At 40.7% G+C, this 21,153-nt stretch overlaps 1 protein-coding gene across 5 annotated transcripts in view; it reads right to left on the reverse strand.

Moving 5' to 3' along the window:
• Window positions 1-21,153, reverse strand: part of gtdc1 (glycosyltransferase-like domain containing 1) — a 354,581-nt gene that overhangs the window by 289,661 nt on the left and 43,767 nt on the right. For 2 of the 5 annotated variants that reach the window (XM_073025908.1, XM_073025917.1), the window contains exon 2: window positions 14,374-14,549. The exons of the other annotated variants lie outside the window; for them this stretch is intronic. The gene's annotated coding sequence lies outside the window, so the exon portion shown is untranslated. The remainder of the gene's footprint in view (window positions 1-14,373; window positions 14,550-21,153) is intronic. 5 annotated transcript variants of the gene reach the window in all.

A 21,153-nucleotide genomic window follows, 5' to 3' on the forward strand; every position in this document is an offset into this window, starting at 1 on the left:
GCAGAAGACCACTTGTATACACTCAGTGGCCACTTTATTGGGTACAGGAGGTAGCTACTACTGAAGTGGCCACTAAGTGCACAGTATATCCTTCAATCAGCCAGAAAATACAAAAGCCTGCAAGTACTTATCACCAAACAGAAGGATTACTTTTACCCCACTGTTAGAAGACTATAGAACGATAAACAGGACTTGACTTCGAGATCTACCTTGATCTTGCACTTTGTTGTTCACCTGTACTTTCTCTGTAGCTGTTACACTTTATTTTACATTGTTCTACCTCAATGCTCTGTGCAATGATCGGATCTTTATGAACTGTACACGAAACACACTTTTCACTGTATCTCAGTACATGTGATAATAATAAACCAATTCCAACTCTTAGTTACATATACAAATCAGCTTCCTGACAAAACAAAGGTATAGGTAAAGATTGACGCAATTATCTTAAATAATGTCTAAGAAATTTGCCCCATCTTCCCCTCCACCCTGTTCAGTCAAAATTCCAGAACTTTAAACTGTTTCTCATAACTCTGACCTTGTTGCATTCCACAGATAAGAGGATTGCTCTTCAAACACAATGACAAATAGTTTAGCATTGTTTAAAAAAAACATTTTTGCTTTACTGCTTAAACTGGATGGATTTAGTCCAGACCACTACTGCTATGCTACATTGCATCAATTTAACAATCATCAGTTATTTTGCACAGAAATGAGATCAAGTGTAACAACTTTTAACCCATGTGGAAGTGTTGCATAGATTTGGAAAAATTGCTCCAGAAATCCACAGGAACTCTCAGACAGGAGAGAACAAAACCTCATTCTGTCTGGGTTGCCTCCAACCTGATGGCACATGCATCAACCCAACTTCCGGTAATTTTTCCCTGTTCCCCCTTTCCTCTTCTTCATTTCCCCACTCTGACCCTCCTCTTACCTCCATTCCTCAGGTGCCTATCACCTCCCCCTGGTGCTGCTCCTCTTTCTCTCATGGTCCACTCTCCTCGCATATCACATTCACGTCCCAGCTTCTTACCTCCTCCTCCCTCCCCAGCCACCAGGCTTCACCCACCACCTTCCAGCTTCTACTCCATCCATTCTCCCCACCATTTCTTTTCATTAGAACCATAGAACATTACAGTACAGAAACAGGCCTTTTGGCCCTTCTTGGCTGTGCCAAACCATTTTTCTGCCTAGTCCTACTGACCTGCACCTGGCCCATATCCCTCCATACACTTCTCATCCAGGTACCTGTCCAAGTTTTTCTTAAACGTTAAAAGTGAGCCCACATTTACCACTTCATCTGGCAGCTCATTCCACACTCCCCCCACTCTCTGTGTGAAGAAGGCCCCCCTAATGTTCCCTTTAAACTTTCCCCCTTCACCCTTAACCGATGTCCTCTGGGTTTTTTTCTCCCCTAGCCTCGGTGGAAAAATCCTGCTTGCATTCACTCTATCTATACCCAACATTATTTTATATACCTCTATCAAATCTCCCCTCTGGCATCTTCCCCTTTCCTTTCTCATCTGATGAAGAGTCTCTGCCCAAAAAGTCTGCTGTTTTTAGATGCTGCCCGACATGATGAGTTCCTCCAGCATTTTGTGTGTGTTGTTACTTTTTATACAGCAACTTCCTTCTTTATGAACGCAAGGAGCTACCAATTGCACAGATTTCACATCATATCACAACTGGATCTAAAGTCCGTAGCATCTGGACTTATGCCGTGACATCAATTGACAGCCCATGCATATTTTTGATACCACTTCCAAATTCTTTAGTCTTTGTGTGGCCTTCAAATCAAACGGACCACTGCAGGGCGCAAAAGCAGAAACAGGCCTTCACAAAACAGGCATCAATATTAGGACTGTACAACTTACTGTTGTGGTCCAGTGGAGCTTCTTGTCAGCAGCTTGCACTCACCCTTTTAAGCTTTCTACTTCCCCCTCATCGTCACCCAATCAAACACCCTTCCCTGCATTTGCTGGTTAGTAACCTCTTCCCTGCTTTCCATGGCCAGGGCCCAAATTCTGCTCCCAGTGTCCCATGATTGCCCGAATATCCAAATAAACCCTTGAACCTACAATTCCAAGATTTCCTGACAGAAACTACAACCCTCCCTACCCTGCTCTGAGCTTTTCTCCAATAATGACCATATTACCTCCACTGCCAGCTGCACAAAACCCCTACAACATGCAACCCCCACTAGCACTGCAGGGAGACACAAATACAAGGGTACATACACAAACTGTGCAAAACCTAATCTACTGGGCAAGTAGCATCACCAGTTTTGCACAATTTTTCAGGCAAAGAACTACAGAGATCTCAATCTTATATATTTACCAGCAACTCTGGTTTAACATTTGTAATTAGATTCTGTATTTGCACTGTTCCTCTGCAGTTTCCACAGAAAGAATTTTCTGATGGCAAAAAGCCACAGGCCTAATGAAGGTTGACTATTAGCATTTTGTCGATAAAGTTGTTAGGATCCCTGTGCTGAACAAGATAGCCAGGGGCCTGGTCTAACAACCCTCTTCATATTGAAGCACGCCTCACCTGCTTCATGAAAGCCTGCTTCTACACAAATAGCTCAAGTCATTTGCAGATCACAGAGGAAAAAAAAAACTAATTTACAGCTGCCATCAAAACATGTGTGAATGACATTTGTACATCATGTGCCATGCATCGCCATAACCATGCTGGTGTAAATGTGAGATTGTGTACTGTTATACCATCGCAGTAACAGGCAGCAACAAGAGTCAAGGATGAGGGGAAAGGTAATAAAGTGGAGCTAAGGCCAAGACCAAATGAGCCAATATCACATTAAATAGCAGAGCAAGTTCAAGGACCTACACAGTCTATTCCTGAGCAACACACACAAAATGCTGGAAGAACTCAGCAGATCAGGCAGTATCTATGATAATGAATAGACAGTTGACGTTTCAGACTGAGGTCCTTTTTCAGGACTAGGAAGGAAGAGGGAAGATAAAAATGTGTGGGGAAGGGAAGGACTAGCTAGGTGATAGATGAAGCCAGGTGGCTGGAAAAGGTAAAGGGCTGGAGAGGAAGGAATCTGATAGGAGGAGGAGGGTAGACCACAGAGAAAAGAAAGGAGGCGGGGACAGACAGGTGAGAAGCACTAAGAGGCCAGAGTGGGGAATAGAAGCGGGAAAGGGAAAGGGGGGAGAAAAGTACTAAAAGGAGAAATCGATGTTCATGCCATCAGGTTGGAAGCTAACTGGATGGAAACGAGTTATTCCTCTTCCATTCTGAGAGCAGCCTCATCGTGATAAAAGAGGAGCCCATGACTCCCACCGAGAAAAATCTTCCAACACCAACCAATACAGGTAAAACTCAAAGCCAACAAGAGATCAAATCATACATCTTCCTTTAACTTCTGACCTGGTTCTACAGCAGGGGATCCCAATCTTTTTAATGCCATGAACCAATGCCATTAAGGGGTCCATAGACCCTAGGTTGAGAACATCTGTATCTGGAACAGTCAACATGGATTTATTTTGACCAACAGGTTTTTAGTCTAACTCAGAAAAGAGGGAGCCAGTGAGACTGTGTGATTCACATACCACAAATCCTTTTATAGGGTGCCAAAGAGATATTAAACAAAATTAGAGTATATAAGATTGAAGTTGTTATAACAGTATGTACTAAAGATTGATTAATAAATGGAAGCAAGTGTTAAGAAAAAAAAAGGTTATTTATGTGTTAAGAGACTATGACCAGTAGGGCACTGCAGGACTGGGTGGTGAGGCCCCGGCTACATATAATCTACAGACCTGTGCAAATGTCTTGGGAAGATATATAGAGCTAGGAGGCCTAAGACTTTTATACAGAACTGTAGTAATTTTATATGCTACACAGTACTGCTGTCGCAAAAAAAAACACAAATTTATGACATAGGAGAGTGATGATACAGCCGATTCTGATATGGGTCTCTATTGTGGATTGAGAATGGGAAGGGGGCAATGAGAGGTAAATCATGGTTGGGAACAGGGGAACGGGGAAACAGGAATGGAAGGGGGAAAACGGGAACGGGAGGGAAAAAGAGGCACCAGACAGCCATTCTGTAATGATCAATAAACCAATTGTTTGGAATCAAATGACCTTGACTGGTGTCTCAGGGCCAGGTGTGTCTGTACACCTGCGCCACCTCTCTACCCCCGTCACTCCTCACTGCCTCCTGCCCCAAACCCCGCCAACCTTGTTATTCTCAACATTCTTTGCTCTCCCAGACTTACAAACACTGCACATTGACAAATACAGTACTGTGTAAAAGTCCTAAGCATCCAAGATATATACAGTGGCATGCAGAAGTATGGGCACCCCGGTCAAAATTTCTGTTATGGTGAATAGCTAAGCAAGTAAAAGATGACCTGATTTCCAAAAGGCATAAAGTTAAAGATGACTCATTTCTTTAATATTTTAAGCAAGATTGTTTTTTAATTTCCATCTTTTACAGTTTCAAAATAACAATAAAGGAAAAGGGCCCGAAGCAAAAGTTTGAGCACCCTGCATGGTCAGTACTTAGTAACACCTCCTTTGGCAAGTATCACAACTTGTAAATGCTTTCTGTAGCCAGCTAAGAGTCTTTCAATTCTTGTTTGGGGGATTTTCGCCCATTCTTCCTTGCAAAAGGCTTCTAGTTCTGTGAGATTCTTGGGCCGTCTTGCATGCATTGCTCTTTTGAAGTCTATCCACAGATCTTCAATGATGTTTAGGTTAGGGGACTGTGAGGGCCATGGAAAAACCTTCAGCATGTGCCTCTTGAGGTAGTCCATTGTGGATTTTGAGGTGTGTTTAGGATCATTATCATGTTGTAGAAGCCATCCTCTTTTCATCTTCAGCTTTTTTTTTAAACAGACGGTGTGATGTTTGTTTCCAGAATTTGCTGGAATATAATTGAATTCATTCTTCCCTCTACCAGTGAAATGATCCCCATGCCACTGGTTGCAACTCAAGCCCAAAGCAAGATAGACCCATCCCCGTGCTCAACAGTTGGAGAGGTGTTCTTTTCATGAAATTCTGCACCCTTTCTACTCCAAACATGCCTTTGCTCATTGCAGCCATGAAGTTCTATTTTAACTTCATCAGTCCACAGGACTTGTTTCCAAAATGTATCAGGCTTGTTTAGATGTTCCTTTGCAAACTTCTGATGCTGAATATTGTGCTGAGGACACAGGAAAGGTTTTCTTCTGATGACTCTTCCATGAAGGTCATATTTGTACAGGTGTATCACCACTCCAGAGTCCGCTAAATCTTCCGGAAGGTCTTTTGCAGTCAAACTGGGGATTTGATTTGCCTTTCTAGCAATCCTATGAACAATTCTCTCAGAAATTCTCTTGGTCTTCCAGACTGCAACTTGACTCCACCGTTCCTGTTAACTTCCATTTCTTAATTACATTACGAACTGAAAAAACAGCTACCTGAAAACGCTTTGCTATCTTCTTATAGCCTTCTCCTGGTTTGTGGGCATCATTTATTTTAATTTTCAGAGTGCTAGGCAGCTGCTTAGAGGAGCCCATGGCTGCTGATTGTTGGGACAAGGTTTAAGAAGTTAGGGTATTTATAAAGCTTTGAAATTTACATCACCTGGCCTTTCCTAATGATGACTATGAACAAGTCATAGCCCTAACAAGCTAATTAAGGTCTTAGACCTTGGTAAACATTATCTGAGAGCTCAAATCTCTTGGGGTGCCCAAACTTTTGCATGCCACTGTATGTATAAAATGATTTAAATGTAAGGCAGCTGTTTTTGGTGCTGTTCATAATGGATGGCCTGCAGCTTTTGTTAAGCACATAAAACACCACTCACATCATATTTGCAAAAAAAAAATCTTTCAAAGTTTTTAAAGGAAGGCTCTCAACTGGTTAACCAGTGTCTTTTCTTTCCATTATACCTCCCCCATTGGGGAGCAAGATTCTAACTATCCGTCTCATAATCTTACATATTATCAGGTCACACCTCTGCTTCTTTCACTCGAGAGCAGGGGTTTCCAAACTGTGGTCCACAGACCCCTTGGTTAATGGTAGGGGTCTATGGCGTAAAAAAAGGTTGGGAATCCCTGGTCTAGAGAAAGCCCAGCCTCGCTGATCTCTCCGCTCAAATTAAGTCCTCCAATCAAGGCAACACCTTGGTGACTTCCCTTTGTACCCTGTCCAAAATAACTGACCTAAATTGTGGTAAGCAGTACAGCACACAGGGAACCAGATGTTGCCTAATGTTTGGTATGGTTGCACCAAAACCTCCCTCTTATATTACAGGCCCTGGACAATGAGGGCAAATATCCCATCTACCTTTCTTAACCACATGCTTACCCATGTTACTGCCTCCAGGGATCCTGAAAGATGTTCCCCCAGTATTCTATTGCTCGTCAATACTTCACAAGGTCCTACCATTCAATATGTTTTATTAGTCCTCCATAAATCCAACTCTTCACACATTTTTCTGGATTAAATTTCACCTGCCACTCTTCTGTCCATTTTACTAATTCATCAATGCCATTCTGTAGCTGCGGACAATCCTCCTCAAATATTACCAATTATCATCTCTTCCACAAACTTTCACATTCCTATGTTCACATTCAGATTGTTAGTCCATAAAGCAAATGGTGAGGGCCCCAGCACTATTATGCAATACACTATTGATCGCTGGCTTCCAAGCACAAAGACAACCTTCAACCATTGCCCTCAGTCAGTCACCTCCAACCCAGTTTTGGATTCCATGTGCCAAACTTCCATGAATTCCATGGGCTCTTATATTCTGGATTAGCCTCCCACAGAGGGACCAAAGGCCGACTGAAGTTAATATAGATAGCATCAATGCTCTATACTCATTAAAAATCTTTACTATCTGAGAACAATTCAATAAAATCAGTTGCGAAAATCAACCTGACTATCCCTGTCATGATCCAAAAAGCTGCCAATCTCTTTCAACCCTCAGGTGCTGTTTGCCCTAAGTTCCACCAGCAGTTTCTTTTTCTTTTCAATTATTTGTTGCCACTATATGTATAGATTAATCCTGTCCCACAGATACCACCCCCTACTTCTACCACTGATGTTAGACCTGTTACACACAATTACAATAATTCGTGATTATCAGCTGACTTACTATCCACAGATACATATACCCATGAACAACACACAAATTGCTGGTTGCTTAAGAGTTCCAGCATCTACTTGTGTTTGTCACATACCCATGAAGTTAGCTGTGTAATGCTGGGGTGGTAAACACTGAGTGTACTTCCAGGACCCTCTCCTGTCGTGACCACTGAATCGCGGTTGCCATGGGATGGATTGCAATTCCTTTGTGCATGCAGGTAGTGAGATACCAAAGATCAGAGTAACAACTAAATCAGCACTGGGGACACAGAGGCTCAGGAATGTGGATAGCTTTGTAGTGGGCACTGTAGTCAGGGGTTTGGGGCCAGAGATGGAGTCAAGGACAGGAACACTGGGAACTGGTCATGTCATCAGAGATTGGGGGTGGGGGGGGGATTTCAAAATCAGGAACACTGGAAATCAGGACTGTAGGTAGATGTGCAACTGGATAAATCAAAACATACAAGCTGAAACAAATAAAAAGTTGCTCTAATGCCAGAGGAACCAAATATCAAAATAGCCCAAGCGTCTTTGCTACTAGCCTTAGTGGAATCCACAATTTTCGGTCATCCATGGAAATACATGAACCCATTTTTTTTTAAACAAATAACACTCATATTTACCTGGCCTATCCCTGCTATCTTTTTGAATAAAGTTGCCACATTCTTCACCTTTTAACACTTCATCCTGATCATTAAAACCCTGCTTAGCTCAGTGACATTTCACAAAGTTCAAGGTAAATTGATTGTCAAAGTGCATGTATGTCACCATATTTGTTTTCTTGTGGGTGTACAGTAAATACAAGAAACAAAGTAAATGAAAGACTGCAACCAACAGGACAGACACTACCAAAGTGCAAAAAACAAACTGCGCAAATACAAAAGAAAATAATATTATTACAGATCCATTATTACCATTAGGACAATGCATAATAACTGTACATATATATTACTGGATTAACAAGCAAGAACAACTTAATGGATACAGCCATTCCAAACACACATAACTTACAGAAATCAGTAAGTGAAAATTTGATTTCAAGAAATATGCAGAAGTAAAAGAGGAAATTGAAAGACTATGGAACATGAACAGGTATGCATCGTCCCAATACTAAGATCTATAACTGGTATCATCCCAAAGGCACTACAAAATGACATGAAACAGATCAGACCTACATAGAAATATCCAGAAAGGCACAATAGTGAACAGTACTAGAATAATCCAAAAGTTCCTAGCAATTGAGAACTGAGATGTCACAAACGAGAGAAAATCTGCAGATACTGGAAATCAAAGTAATACACACAAAATGTGGGAGGAACTCAGCAAGCAAGGCAGCATCTATGGAAAAGAGTAAACAGTCAATATTTCGGGCTGAGACCCTTTAGATGTCTGCATAAGTAACGTGCTACCAATACAAACACAAGTTGTACAGTATCTGCATGTAGAGAAATGAGTGTGCTTGGCTATGCCCATGCCTCAGGTTTTACCAGGAAGGTAAAGACAATGAACAACTTACATGTTCCAAGAACACATTATCCTCTGGAGAATCAACTTGCTATTGTACTAATAAGCCCCAAAATCAAACATGACTGAGGCCTAACTTCAGCTCGTGACTGTAATTTGTACATGGTAAAACTCATTGAGGACAGCTCCGAGAAAGATCACAAGGTCAATGGATGCTTTGTAACCATGTCCTAACCCTCGTGAGAGTCTGGATTAGAAGCCTGATGCTGCACCTCACAAAGATTATTGCCGAGCTTCAAGCACCAAGTCTGACATGGACAACAGACACCCGAATGTCCACCTGAGGAACAAATTTAGCTTGTCTCAGGTCCTCGACATGAACTGCTGCATGTTCCGGTATCTGCACAAACTATTTCCAATCATAAACATTTTACAGAAAGTCTGTAAAGGTTGGAAATCCAAAGCAGCACACACAAAATGCTGGAGGAACTCAGCAGGTCAGACAGCTTCTACGTTTCAGGCTAGGACCCTTTCAATGTCAAAATAAATAACATGCCACCAATAATGAGCAAACACAAGATGTCAAGTATCCAAATCAGTGCTGTGGATATCAACAATGGTGCTGTATCCAAATACCATTCACCAGTAGGGGCTACACAAGTAGGCCTTTCAGCCCATCAAGTCAGCTGCACCATCCGTTAAGGCTGACTTATTTCCTCTCTCAACTCCATTCTCCTGCCTCCTCTCCATCGCTTTTGATGCTCTGATTAGTCAATAACCTATCAACTACGACTTTAAATATACTCACTATGGCCTCCACAGCCATCTGTGGCAATGCATTCCAGATTTATTACCCTGTAAATATCATAAAAAACATGTATACAATCAGCAGACACCACACCATCAAATAAATGTCGACAGAAACACTGAAAAGTAATTCCCCACTCACTAGGATCTCCCCAAGTTTCCCACTAGAGTTTGAAAGCACACCCGCCCTTCTTGATCCATAAACAGAATTACCAGCAATATACTTTTAAATGTGATTTAAACTTAGAAACTCAAATGAAACATTATGCTCCCTCCACGATATGAAGGGCTCTGACTCTGACCTTACATACAGGTGTCCCCCGCTTTTTGAATGTATGCTTTATGCCACACCGCTTTTACAAAAGACCTACATTAGTAACCTGAGTTCACATTACAAAGAGGATTTTCGCTTTTATGAAAAATTTTCCCATACAAATTAATGGTTCTTTGCTTTACTCCATTTCAGCTTAAGAAAGGTTTCATAGGAACGCTCTACCTTTGTAAAGGTGGGGGACACCTGTATTGGTAATGGTCATCTTCAAAATGCATCTGCAAAAATCATACCAAAGGTGAAGAGAAATGAAAATTAAATATTTACCAGTACATACTGGTAGCGATCAAGAACATATTATGGAACACATAACACAACACCTTAATCTATAAACAAAGCTGATATACTCAGCCCTGAGAGATGAAATTATCTAGCTTCAAAATCTAAGAGCAAATTTCTCTACTGAAGTACAAGGTAGCAGATATAATAAGGCGAAATGCCAGATCATCTCTCCTTGCTTCCCTTTAAAGATCTGTCGTTCTCAGTCTCGAGTATATGCAATAACTGAGCATTCATAAGCTACTGAAGCAGAGAATTTCAGGTATGTGCAATCCTGAGCAAAAAAAACTTCAGCTGAACCTTAAAAACCCAACACTGTATCACCAAGCCTGTACCCCAAGTTCAAGACACCTCAACGGGACAAAAGGCCTCTCTACATCCAGCCTATCAATCCCTCGCAATTTAATATTTCCACAACGTATATCCCTTCATTTCATCAGGAACAAATAATAAACCTGATTCTGAATAATAATTACCACCAGTGTGTTGTGAAATTTGTTAACTTAACAGCAGCAGTATAATGCAATACATGATAATATAGAAAGAAAATTACTGTAAGTATACACATATACATGCACACACACACATATATAAATATTAGATTAAAAATAGTGCAGAAACAGAAAAAATGTCAGAAAAGTGAGGTATTGTTCAATCTCCATTTAGCAATCGTGTAGCAGAGGTGAGGAAGCTGTTCCTGAATCACTGAGTGTGCATCTTCAGATTTCTGTACCTCTTTCCTGACAGTAACAATGAGAAGAGGGCATGCTCTGGGTGATGGGGGTCCTTAATAATGGACGTCGCCTTTCTGAGGCACCACTCCTTGAAGATGTTTTGGATACTACGGAGTCTAGTACCCAAGATCAAGCTGACTAATCTTACAACTTTCTGTAGCTTCTTTCAGTCCTGTGCAGTAGCTCCACCTCCATAACAGATTATGATGCAGCCTGTCAGAATGCTCTCCATGGCAAATCTATCGAGGTTTTTAAGCGTGGTAGTTGACAAACCAAATTTTGCTGGTATATCTCACTCCTGTATACCCTCTCATTGCCACAAACAAGGGGAAAATCTGCAGATACTGGAAATCCAACCAACACACACAAAACGCTGGGGGAACTCAGCAGGACAGATAGCATCTATAGAAAAAGAGTACAGTCAACATTTTGGACCAAAAACGTTTCCTTCTTTAGGGTCTCGACCCAAAACGTCAACTGTACTTTTTTCCCATAGATGCTGCCTGGCCTGCTGAGTTCCTCCAGCATTTTGTGTCTGTTCCCTCTCATCTCTATCTGAGATTCTACCAACAATGGTTTTATCATCAGCAAATTTATAGATGGCATTTGAGCTATACCTAGCCACATAGTCATGGGTATAGAGAAAATAGAGCAGTGGGCAAAACACACATCCCTGAGGTGCACCAGTGCTGATCGTCAGCGAGGAGGCAATATTATCACCAATATGCACAGATTGTGGTCTTCTGGTTAGAAAGTCAAGGATCCAATTGCAGAAGGAGGTACAGAGGCCCAGGTTCTGTAGCCTATCAATCAGGATGGTGTTACACACTGAGCTATAGTCTAAACTCTATCTTAATTTCAATTGCCCTGGTACCATCGCTTCTATGTGAACGATTTCCATATTTCCACCACCATTTGCTAAGTTCACTATTTTAAGAACACGACCAGAGAAAAATTTTCTTTGCATCTGTCCTATCATACTTTTTTTTCCATTCTAAACACCTCAAAATGTTGCAGCTACCATGTCAATTAATCTTCTCAACAATGATAAATTGTAGTTTAAAGCAACATGTTCAAGAAATATGCAAGAAAGGTTAGCAAGTGCAACAGAGGAAGAGGTCACCTATCATTAAGCATACCCATCACCCAGGACATGCTCTCTTCTTACTGCTACCATCAGGAAGGAGGTATAGGAGTCTGAAGACACATACTGAGCATTCAAGAAACAGCTTCTTTCCCTCCACTATCAGATTTCTGAACAGACAATGAACCAATCCATGAACACTATTTCAGTACTTTGGCTCTTTTTGCACTATTCATTGAATTTAATTGTTTTATACACAGTGGATTCCGGTTAATTGGGCCATCAGTTAATCGGGGCATCCACTTATTCAGGACAATTCTTAAAGAACAAAAACTAATTGACAGAAAAAAGACTGGGATTACCTTTGTTTAAAGAGCAGTCATTTTTGACACTACTTCATGCAGGACGGCAATGAGGCCAGTCCATTATCTGCCCTAGGTGTCTGCGCTGATTTTGTTCACAGCAGGTATGCTGTATGAATTCCTCCGTTGATAACAATTAGGCACTAATACATGGTTTTATAGTACTTTAGTAATATTGGCAGTGTTCTAATTTGATCTGTATTTCAATTAGATATACAAGTTGTTACTCAGTTAAACAGTAGTTTGAACTATTAAACTACCGGGTATTTCCATGAAACTTCAGCTAACTGGGCCAAAATGTACTTGTCCCAATGTATCCTAATTGAACAGAATCCACCATTTCTTATTATAATTCTTGATTTATTTTATGTATTGACCTGCACTGCTGCCGCAAAACAACGTATTTCCCAACACATATCCATGATATCAAACCTGATTCGGATTACAGCTGAATGGTGAAAACAAGCATGGGGTGGGGGGGGGGCTGATTCTTTGCCTCCTTTTGAAGACTCATTGGTCATAGTGTGGTTATCATTGTGAAGTTAAACTCCATTTGAAAACTCTTTTGCTTCATAGTAAGAGGATTAAGCAGTTTTAAAAAAAATGTAATTTCATAACAGTAATTGACTTTTGCTTACAGATCAGTGAACAGGGGACTGGATCTAATGGCGATAATAAACAGTAAAAGTGTGTGCAGATTACAAGCTTTACAATAAAACTCTTCAACACTAACAAGCTGAACAATAATGTTGATACAAATATACACACACTCGAGTGCACTGCACAATCTAAGGATTCCACTTCCCCCTCTATGATAATACTTGAAATGGAAATGCCAACCCATTCTAACTTTGTGATGCCACGGCACTTAGTAAAAGAATTTGGAAGATGGAGTAGGTGGGGTATATAAAAATTGTTATATCAACAAAAATGAAATCAGTTTTTAATTTCAACTCAAATCACACCAAGTGACTCAGCAAATGGCATAACTTTAAGTCAATTGAAAGAAAATATAGATTGAGATGTCAGAGGATTTTTTTTTTTTTAAAAACAGTGATAGGTGTATGGAACACACTACTGGGCGTGATGGTAGAGGCAAATATATTAGGGCCATTTAAGAAACTCTTCCATAGAGCCATGGATGACAGAAAAATGGAGGGCTGTACAGGCAAGAAAGGTCAGGTTGAACTCAGAGCTTCAGAGATCAGCACAACATTGTGGCCTGAAGGGCCTGAACTGGGCTGTAATGTTCTATGAACCATGTTTTATGATACTACTTGGCCAATAACCAATTTTTTTAAAAACAAAAGGTAATACAATCACAACCATGTCTACTGTATTTGGGTCCATATATTTTTTTTTTACAAAATGTGTGTGTAGGCCTCCATTAGTCTCAATAGACCATGGATTTGCACCTGCAAAGTTTCCAGAGTGCAAGCCTGGGCAAGTTTTTTTTATATAAACTTGAAGACCGGCAGTTGCACAAGCAAGTCTCCCCTCTCCACTCCACTGATGTTGTCCAAGGGAAGAGCATTAGGACCCATACAGCTTGGCACCGGTGTCGTCGCAGAGCAATGTGTGGTTAAGTGCCTTGCTCAAGGACACAGACGCAGCCTCAGCCTAGGCTGGAACTAGCGACCTTCAGATCACTAGACGGACGCCTTAACCACTTGGCCACGTGCCAACTTTACAAAGCAGACTTTTTTTTTTTTTTTAAAAGGAAGTATGATACAAAATAGTCTTTATTTAAAAAAGAATGTATTATAGTAAGATTTAGCATGGAAGCAGATCCATCAGCCTCACCAACCATCAACCATCCCGTTTTACAGTTCACTGATCAGTTACATTCTCTCTCATCTCCTCAGTCCATTCAATTCCTTCTCAGATTCTACCCATCATTCACCTGCAAACTAGAGGCAACTTACAGAGGCCATTTAACCTACCAACCCACACATTTCTTGGGAAATAGCAGGAAACGAACAAGGTCACGGACAGAACATACAGACTCCAAACAGATAGTAACCGAGGTCGGGATCAAACCTAGGTCACTGGAACTGAGACATCCTTTATAAAGTTGATTATTTCAATCCACAGAACAATAACTAATCATTTATCTGAAGCGTGAACCTTCTGAGAAAAGTAGAAATGAGCTTCTTGGAAAATAAAACTACCTCAGTTAAGTATTCTTTTTTAGTCAATCACCTGTCTTAATGTTTCCACCCTGAGAGCTTTTCTTGTGTCATGGGTATCATTAAGTGGGTTGAGCAGCACGGTTTGGTGTGGGTAGGGTGAGTCCACACATATTTCAAAGGTTAGCACGTTATTAGGTTTCCGAGAACATGCTGCCGTTTTGCTCCTCGAGTTCACGCAGTCAGAGTCTGTGAGAAAAAAAAACCCTTTCAGCAGCAAACCTCACCTTGAAATAAAACTTTACAAGTATAGAGCTTAAAAACCACATTAAGCATAGGTGTATGAACAACTCAGTGTATATTTAACAATAACTAAACTATTACAGATTTCAGAGCTATTTTGAAATAGGACATTCCAAGCTTCAATAGAAGACTTGAAGAAGCAACTGATTCATATTGGTAGTATCAGAGAAAGAAGTTCTTATTTTTAAAATAAATTGGAACGATCAACATTCAAAACGGTTGTTTCGATGCTCTATTTTCTGTGTGCTATTCTGCGTCTATGCAAACCATTCATGAGGAAGTAAACAGCAAGCGAGCTTGATGACTCTGCCAATAATACTACCCACATGGAAGAGCAACCCACTGTGACTCACCCATGATGCTTTTCTTCCCACCTGCAGTGAATTGCCACAATACAGAAATTATCATTTGGTGATGTAAACCCACATCCTATAACACCACATCACAGCATCTTTACACCTTCATGGGTGTTCGGTAAAGTTCTCTAAAGAAGTGTTTAAAGGTTGAGCTGCACTGTTTCAAAATGAGCTTTACATTTTATCCTGGAGTTTAGTTATTGTTAAGTTGCATATTTGTCTGTTTACATGTAATCATCAAATTTACAATTATAAGGAAAAATAACAGGCGTTACCATAAACTTTGCTTAATATCGAGCTAAATTCAATGGGAAGATTAAAAAATCATTACAGAAATTTTTAATTATGAACTGAAATGGCATTTTTTTGGGATGTGGAGTATTAGCTGCAATTTTTTTAAATGACCATATATAAGCAGTGCCTATCCATTCAGATTCTTCTCTGCTGACAAAATTTAGACATTAGTTGGTCCACTGCCTAATTTTGGAAGCAATGGACATAGTAGCCTGTATGCAAATTTATCAGAGTTTCAGGAAAGTAAAGGTGTGTGATTATTCCTTACCACCTAACAATGCTCCCTTGAGAAATTGTGCCTCTGTCATAAGTTGGAAAGGAAGCACATTACTTAAATGGCTGGATTATTCAATTCAATAGAGCTAACGGAGCTTAAAATTGATTATGGACCATTCAACACAATTTTTACTTTAAGATTAGTGCATATCTGCCTGGCTTTTGAGTATCTCCCTACAACCACAGCAAGTTACTTAGTAGCACTGGATACAAACTAACCAAAATCAGCATACACACACAAAATACTGGTGGAACGCAGCAGGTCAGGCAGCATCTATAGGGAGAAGCGCTGTCGACGTTTCACGATATCCTCGTGTTTGCCTTTTAAAATCAGCATACCTTTGCTTTCAACTAGCGATCACATAAATGAATTAAAAACAAAAAATAAAGACTAAACATAGTTGACCAAGCAATATCCTTGGAAGCATCTTCAAGGGTATTGTAACTTAGAATGTGTGTTCAAAGGTTTGGATCATTGATCCAATGATGCAAGTTACAATCCCATCAGACTGGTGGGACTTTAGTTAAAATATATGGTGAACATGAAACTGGATTGTTTTAAAAGTCAACCTTTTGCCTCAGGGGAGAGAATGTGCCATCCTTATTCAGCACAGCCTACATTCCACTCCAGACCTGCAAACACCCAACAGCTCTGAGAAATGGCTAAACTCAGGGACCAACTGGGCATGGGCAATAAAATCTGGCATTTGCGAGCAATATTCACAGCCCACTAATGTGTAACTAAAACAAAAAAATAACCTCACTGGACAGAGCTGGACTGGAGAGGGCAGATAACAAATGGGCAAGTTTATGATGATGCAAACCTAACAATGCTCTGATGGCAAGAGGGATGGTACACTATCAAATAAAATAACATACAGTGTACTTGAGCTGTAACTGGTAAGAGCAGAATTTTCACATTCAGCAATAATGAGATTGTTAAGCTGTCTATCCTGTTCAGAAGGCTATCAGCTGTCCAGTTGGAAGGGCTAGAACTCTACAATGAAAACGTCATTGAAAACCCAACTGCTAAACAGAAACACTGGGGACCTACAGTATAACTGTATGCATGTGAAGGCTTGTTGTAGCTGCTGTTCCTTTCCACACCTTGTGGCACATCAGGTGGCGTTCCTTGCTGTTTCTTTAGCATTTTAGTCCATTTTTTTCCCCCACAAAGCCAAGTTGCTAGCTCAACCTAGTACAAATCGAAAGCACGCTAGAAGCCAGCTGGACTCGAACCCAGGATCACTTGTCTCGAAGTCCAGTGCCACTACACTGATGGACGGCTTGCTTACAAAGGCTGCTGGGCGCACTTGAATGACATCACTCGAGTGTGATGCACAAGGGATGATACTCCCAAGATATTCTACTGCAACACAAGGGTCTTAAATCAAGTGAAGGAGCAACTCTCACCCAGAGTTGCAGGACTCTTTGTACAGTACATTAACTAAAAGCTTGTCCAAGGCAGAGCCAATGCTAGTGGGCCCAACAGTGAAGATTTCACCAGGACCATCCCAAGGTTATTATCCTTGACGTTTAAGATCTTTTGTCTCTCTTTTATCCGTATTCCTTGGTTTCTGATGGAGCTAGCAACCATTAGTTGAAGATAATCACTGTGTAGCATCTATCTGGTACGCATATTATTTGACACTTATCAGTGTGAATGTTTACTGGGTCTTGCTGTCTATAACGTGGACCATTTCACTTTCTGAGTTGCTGTTTATGGAAATGAACATTGCATAATTATCCCAACTTCTAATTTAATAATCAAAGTTTAGTCACTGATGAAGCAGCTAATGATTGAGCTATTTCTCTGCATTGATCCCCTAATAACATGCTGGGCCTTATGTCATTGACTTCCACAACAACTGATATCTTAATGTGCGTGGAACATGCTTCAGTCACTGACATCACTATCTGTGCGTCGCATGCTCCAAGGAAGGGAATTCTTTTACCATGATGCCCAAGAGGTGGCAGGTTTAATTTGCTTTGCTGCCACTTATTGTGGTTAATGTGCTGGGACTTGGAGGCACTGGTCTGTGCACTCACAGAATTATAGAGCAAATAGGCCCTTTGGCCTAAATGGTCCATTCTAATCAAGCTGTCCATTCAAGCTAGTCCCATTTGCCAGCATTTAGGCCATACCCTTTCCAATCCATGCCCCTGTCGAACTAGTTTTTAAATGCAACAACTTCTATATGCACAAGTGAGTGACAAAAAAGAAATCAACATGAGACCTTGTTGCTCATATCGCCATTACCAGCCAAACACAGCAACAGCAATTCAGGTTTACACAAATTCCACATTCAAACCAAATATCCAGGGAACAATGATTAAAAACACTCCAGCTGCAGTCTCAATCCAAACCTTGAAACATGCCTTTGCCTCCATACGTGGTATCTGATTCAATGAGTAGACCCAGAAGGTCATCAAATTACATCATCTGCATTCTCTTGTGTCTTGGTACATCCAGTGCTCCTGACATTGAAACGCGACCTAAATTAGGGGACCACGTGCACCTCCACTCCGTCTGTCAAAAGTGCAGTTCCCGGTGGCCAATCACTTCATTCCTATCCCCATTCCCTGTTCTGACATGTCGGTCCATGGCTCCTCTTTTGCCACGATAAGGCCACTCTCAGGGTGGAGGATCAACACCTCATATTCCATCTGGGTAGCTTCCAACCTCATGGCCTGAACATCAATTTCTCTTTCCAGTTCAAAAAAATCCTCCCCCTTCTGTCTTCTTCCATTTGCCACTCTGGCCTCTTACCTCCTCTGCCTATCCTCTCCCCTCTCCCCCATCGTCCACTCTCCAATCCCATCAAATTCCTTCTACTCCAGCACTTTAACTTTCCCACCCACCTGGCTTCACCTATCATCTTCTAGCTAGTCCTCCTTCCCCTCCCCCCCCCCACCTTTTTATCCTGGCATTTTCCCCCTTCCTTTCCAGTCCTGAAGAAGGGGCTCAGCCCAAAACTTCAACTGCTTATTCATTTCTATAAATGTTTCCCGACCTGTTGAGTCCAAGCATTTTTTGTGTGATGCACTAGTTCCCCAGCATCTGTGGTGTCTTCTGTTTATAATTCTGTACAAAATACTAGGTTACTGCTCTTTACTTAAACACTCTATTTCAGTTTAAGACTCAATCCAACATAGTTTGTTGCCGTCATCAAGCTCTTGAGCCCGTGGGAGTAACTTCACTTGTCCCATCACTGAACTGTTCCCACAAGCTATGGATTCACTTTTGAGGACTCTTCATCACATTCTTGATATTTATTTCTTATTTATTATTATTCCTTTATTTTAAATCTTTCTTTTGGTATTTGCACAATTTTTTTTGCACATTGGTTGTTGCCTGTCCTGTTGGGTGCAGTTTTTCCATTGATTCTATTATATCTTTTGTACTTACTGTGATTGCTTGCAAGAAAATGAATCTCAGGGTAATAAATATTGACATATATGCACTTTGATAATAAATTTACTTTGAACTTTGAGGTTTGTTTCAAACCATCAGTGAGGAATCATAGTGATGTGCCCATGTGTGGCAATTTTTATGCTTAAGTCACACATAGAATGCAAAGTTGCCTGCACCAAAGTAACTGTGTTTATGCAGAAATCACACTGGTCAGTACACTTTTTCCTCACAGACCATCCTCATCCAGATATTGCTTGTCCATCATACTTCCTGTGACAGGTTTTGAAATACATGAAAAGAAATAAAACTATAAAAATGTTTTCATAAACCAAATGTATAACAAATTTATGATTCCTAATTTAATGGGAGTGTCATACAAAATACCCGTTTAGTGTACTAAAATGCTTAAAAGTAAAACTTATAGATAAAATTTTTTGAAGCAAGCCGATTTTTTCACTTAATGTTGTAAGGTCTTCAATGGGTTCTTGTAAGAAGCTTGTGAAAGTAAATTCTGAAAAGAACTATAAATCTGTGACATTGGCTCAACTTGCTTTTCCTTCTTTCTATTTTCTCTCCCTCATGGAGACACACAGCAGGAAAACACACCCTTCGGCCCATCTGGCCCATGTTGACAAAGGTGCCCCATCCAAGCTAGCTCCACTTGACAAAACTTGACGCAAAACTTTCTAAACCTTTTCTAATCCATGTACCTGTCCAAATATCTTTAGAAGTTGTTATTGTACCTGTCTCAACCACTTCCTTTGGTAGCTGATTCAAAACCTACCATCTGTTGTGTACAAAAAAGCCATCAACTTCCTTCTAAATATATCTCTTGACACCCCAACTTTGAGAAAGGACTGGGTGCATTCACCCTATCAATACCCCTTGTGATTTTACACACCTCTATATGATCAATCTCCTTCAATCTTAAGGATCCAACCTTTCCTTGTAACTCAGTCCTTCAAGTCCAGGTAGCAGTCTCATAATTCTGTTCTGCACATTTTCCAGGTTAATAACATCTTTTCTAGAGCACGGCGACCAAAACTGAACACAATACTACAAGTGAGGCCTCAACAGTATCCTATACAACTTCGCTCAATTGAACTGCATTTGCCATTTGTTGGCCCATTATTCAGCAGGTCAAGATTTCTAGAAAATTCTGATAACTTTTTTCATTGCCCACTATACCACTTCACTTATTTTCCTTGACAGGGAGAAGCAAATCGTGCAAACAATAAAAGCAAGTAGCATTCAGAACAAAAGTGAGTCCGTAGAAACGAAGGGCCAAGCAGCCAGAGCATGTCACAGCCTCAGTTCAGCTCAGAGACAATTAAATATCACATAGCCCTCAGATGCAGAGCCCAGAGCAGACCAAATCATCAGCCTCAGTTCAGCACAGAGCAGAGTAAACATCGCGGAGCAGCAAACAGGTTATGATGTCTGTTAACGCAAATGACAGCTTTCACCGTATGTAACAAATAACAGCAGCCATTCTTCAGATTTGAACGTGGATTGCAGATGGAATTTTAAAAGCAGCCCTGAACAACAGTTTTCCTGGAGTTGTGGAATGAAGTTGATATCAAACTAGACAATGCTGATTAACATTCATTTTGGGTGTCTGGTGTATGGGTGAGAAGAAGGAGGTGTGAAACCATATGTAATTCAAAGGAAACATTGAAGATGTATTGTAACTATGGAATTGTCCTACTGTTACCTTTGATTTTTAACATATAAACATGTTATGTAATATTGGGGTGAGAGGCCTCCTCCTCCCAGACCATCTCATTTTGTAGAATAAAACACTTCTGTGTCCACTAGCTTCAGTGTGTCTCCTGTGACTTTGTTCACATTACAACACTTAGGATGGAACCTGACAGAGCTTCACTGAGAAATCAGGCTCTTTGATAAGTCTGTATGCAGAAAAACTTGAAGGGTGCAAATCACAAGTACTTTTGCCTTTTAAATGGTGGTCCCTCAGGGAAGCATGCTTGCTAAGCCATGAACTTTGTTCTGGGTTTGAGTTCTTAATCTTTGAACATTCTTTTCATCAAATGGCCAAAGGCCATACTGGGACACTGGAAGTGATGGTGAATTTCAATAAAGTTGTCTTTATTGAGAGGTTGCTTAGAAACTGTCAATACCTTTACCAGGCCTTATCCTGGACTCTTACCATCCAAGACCATTGCTGTGCAGCAAGAGGACATTTGTT

The sequence above is a fragment of the Hemitrygon akajei genome, chromosome 2 (assembly GCF_048418815.1).
Source record: "Hemitrygon akajei chromosome 2, sHemAka1.3, whole genome shotgun sequence".
In the NCBI taxonomy this organism is placed as follows: domain Eukaryota; kingdom Metazoa; phylum Chordata; class Chondrichthyes; order Myliobatiformes; family Dasyatidae; genus Hemitrygon; species Hemitrygon akajei.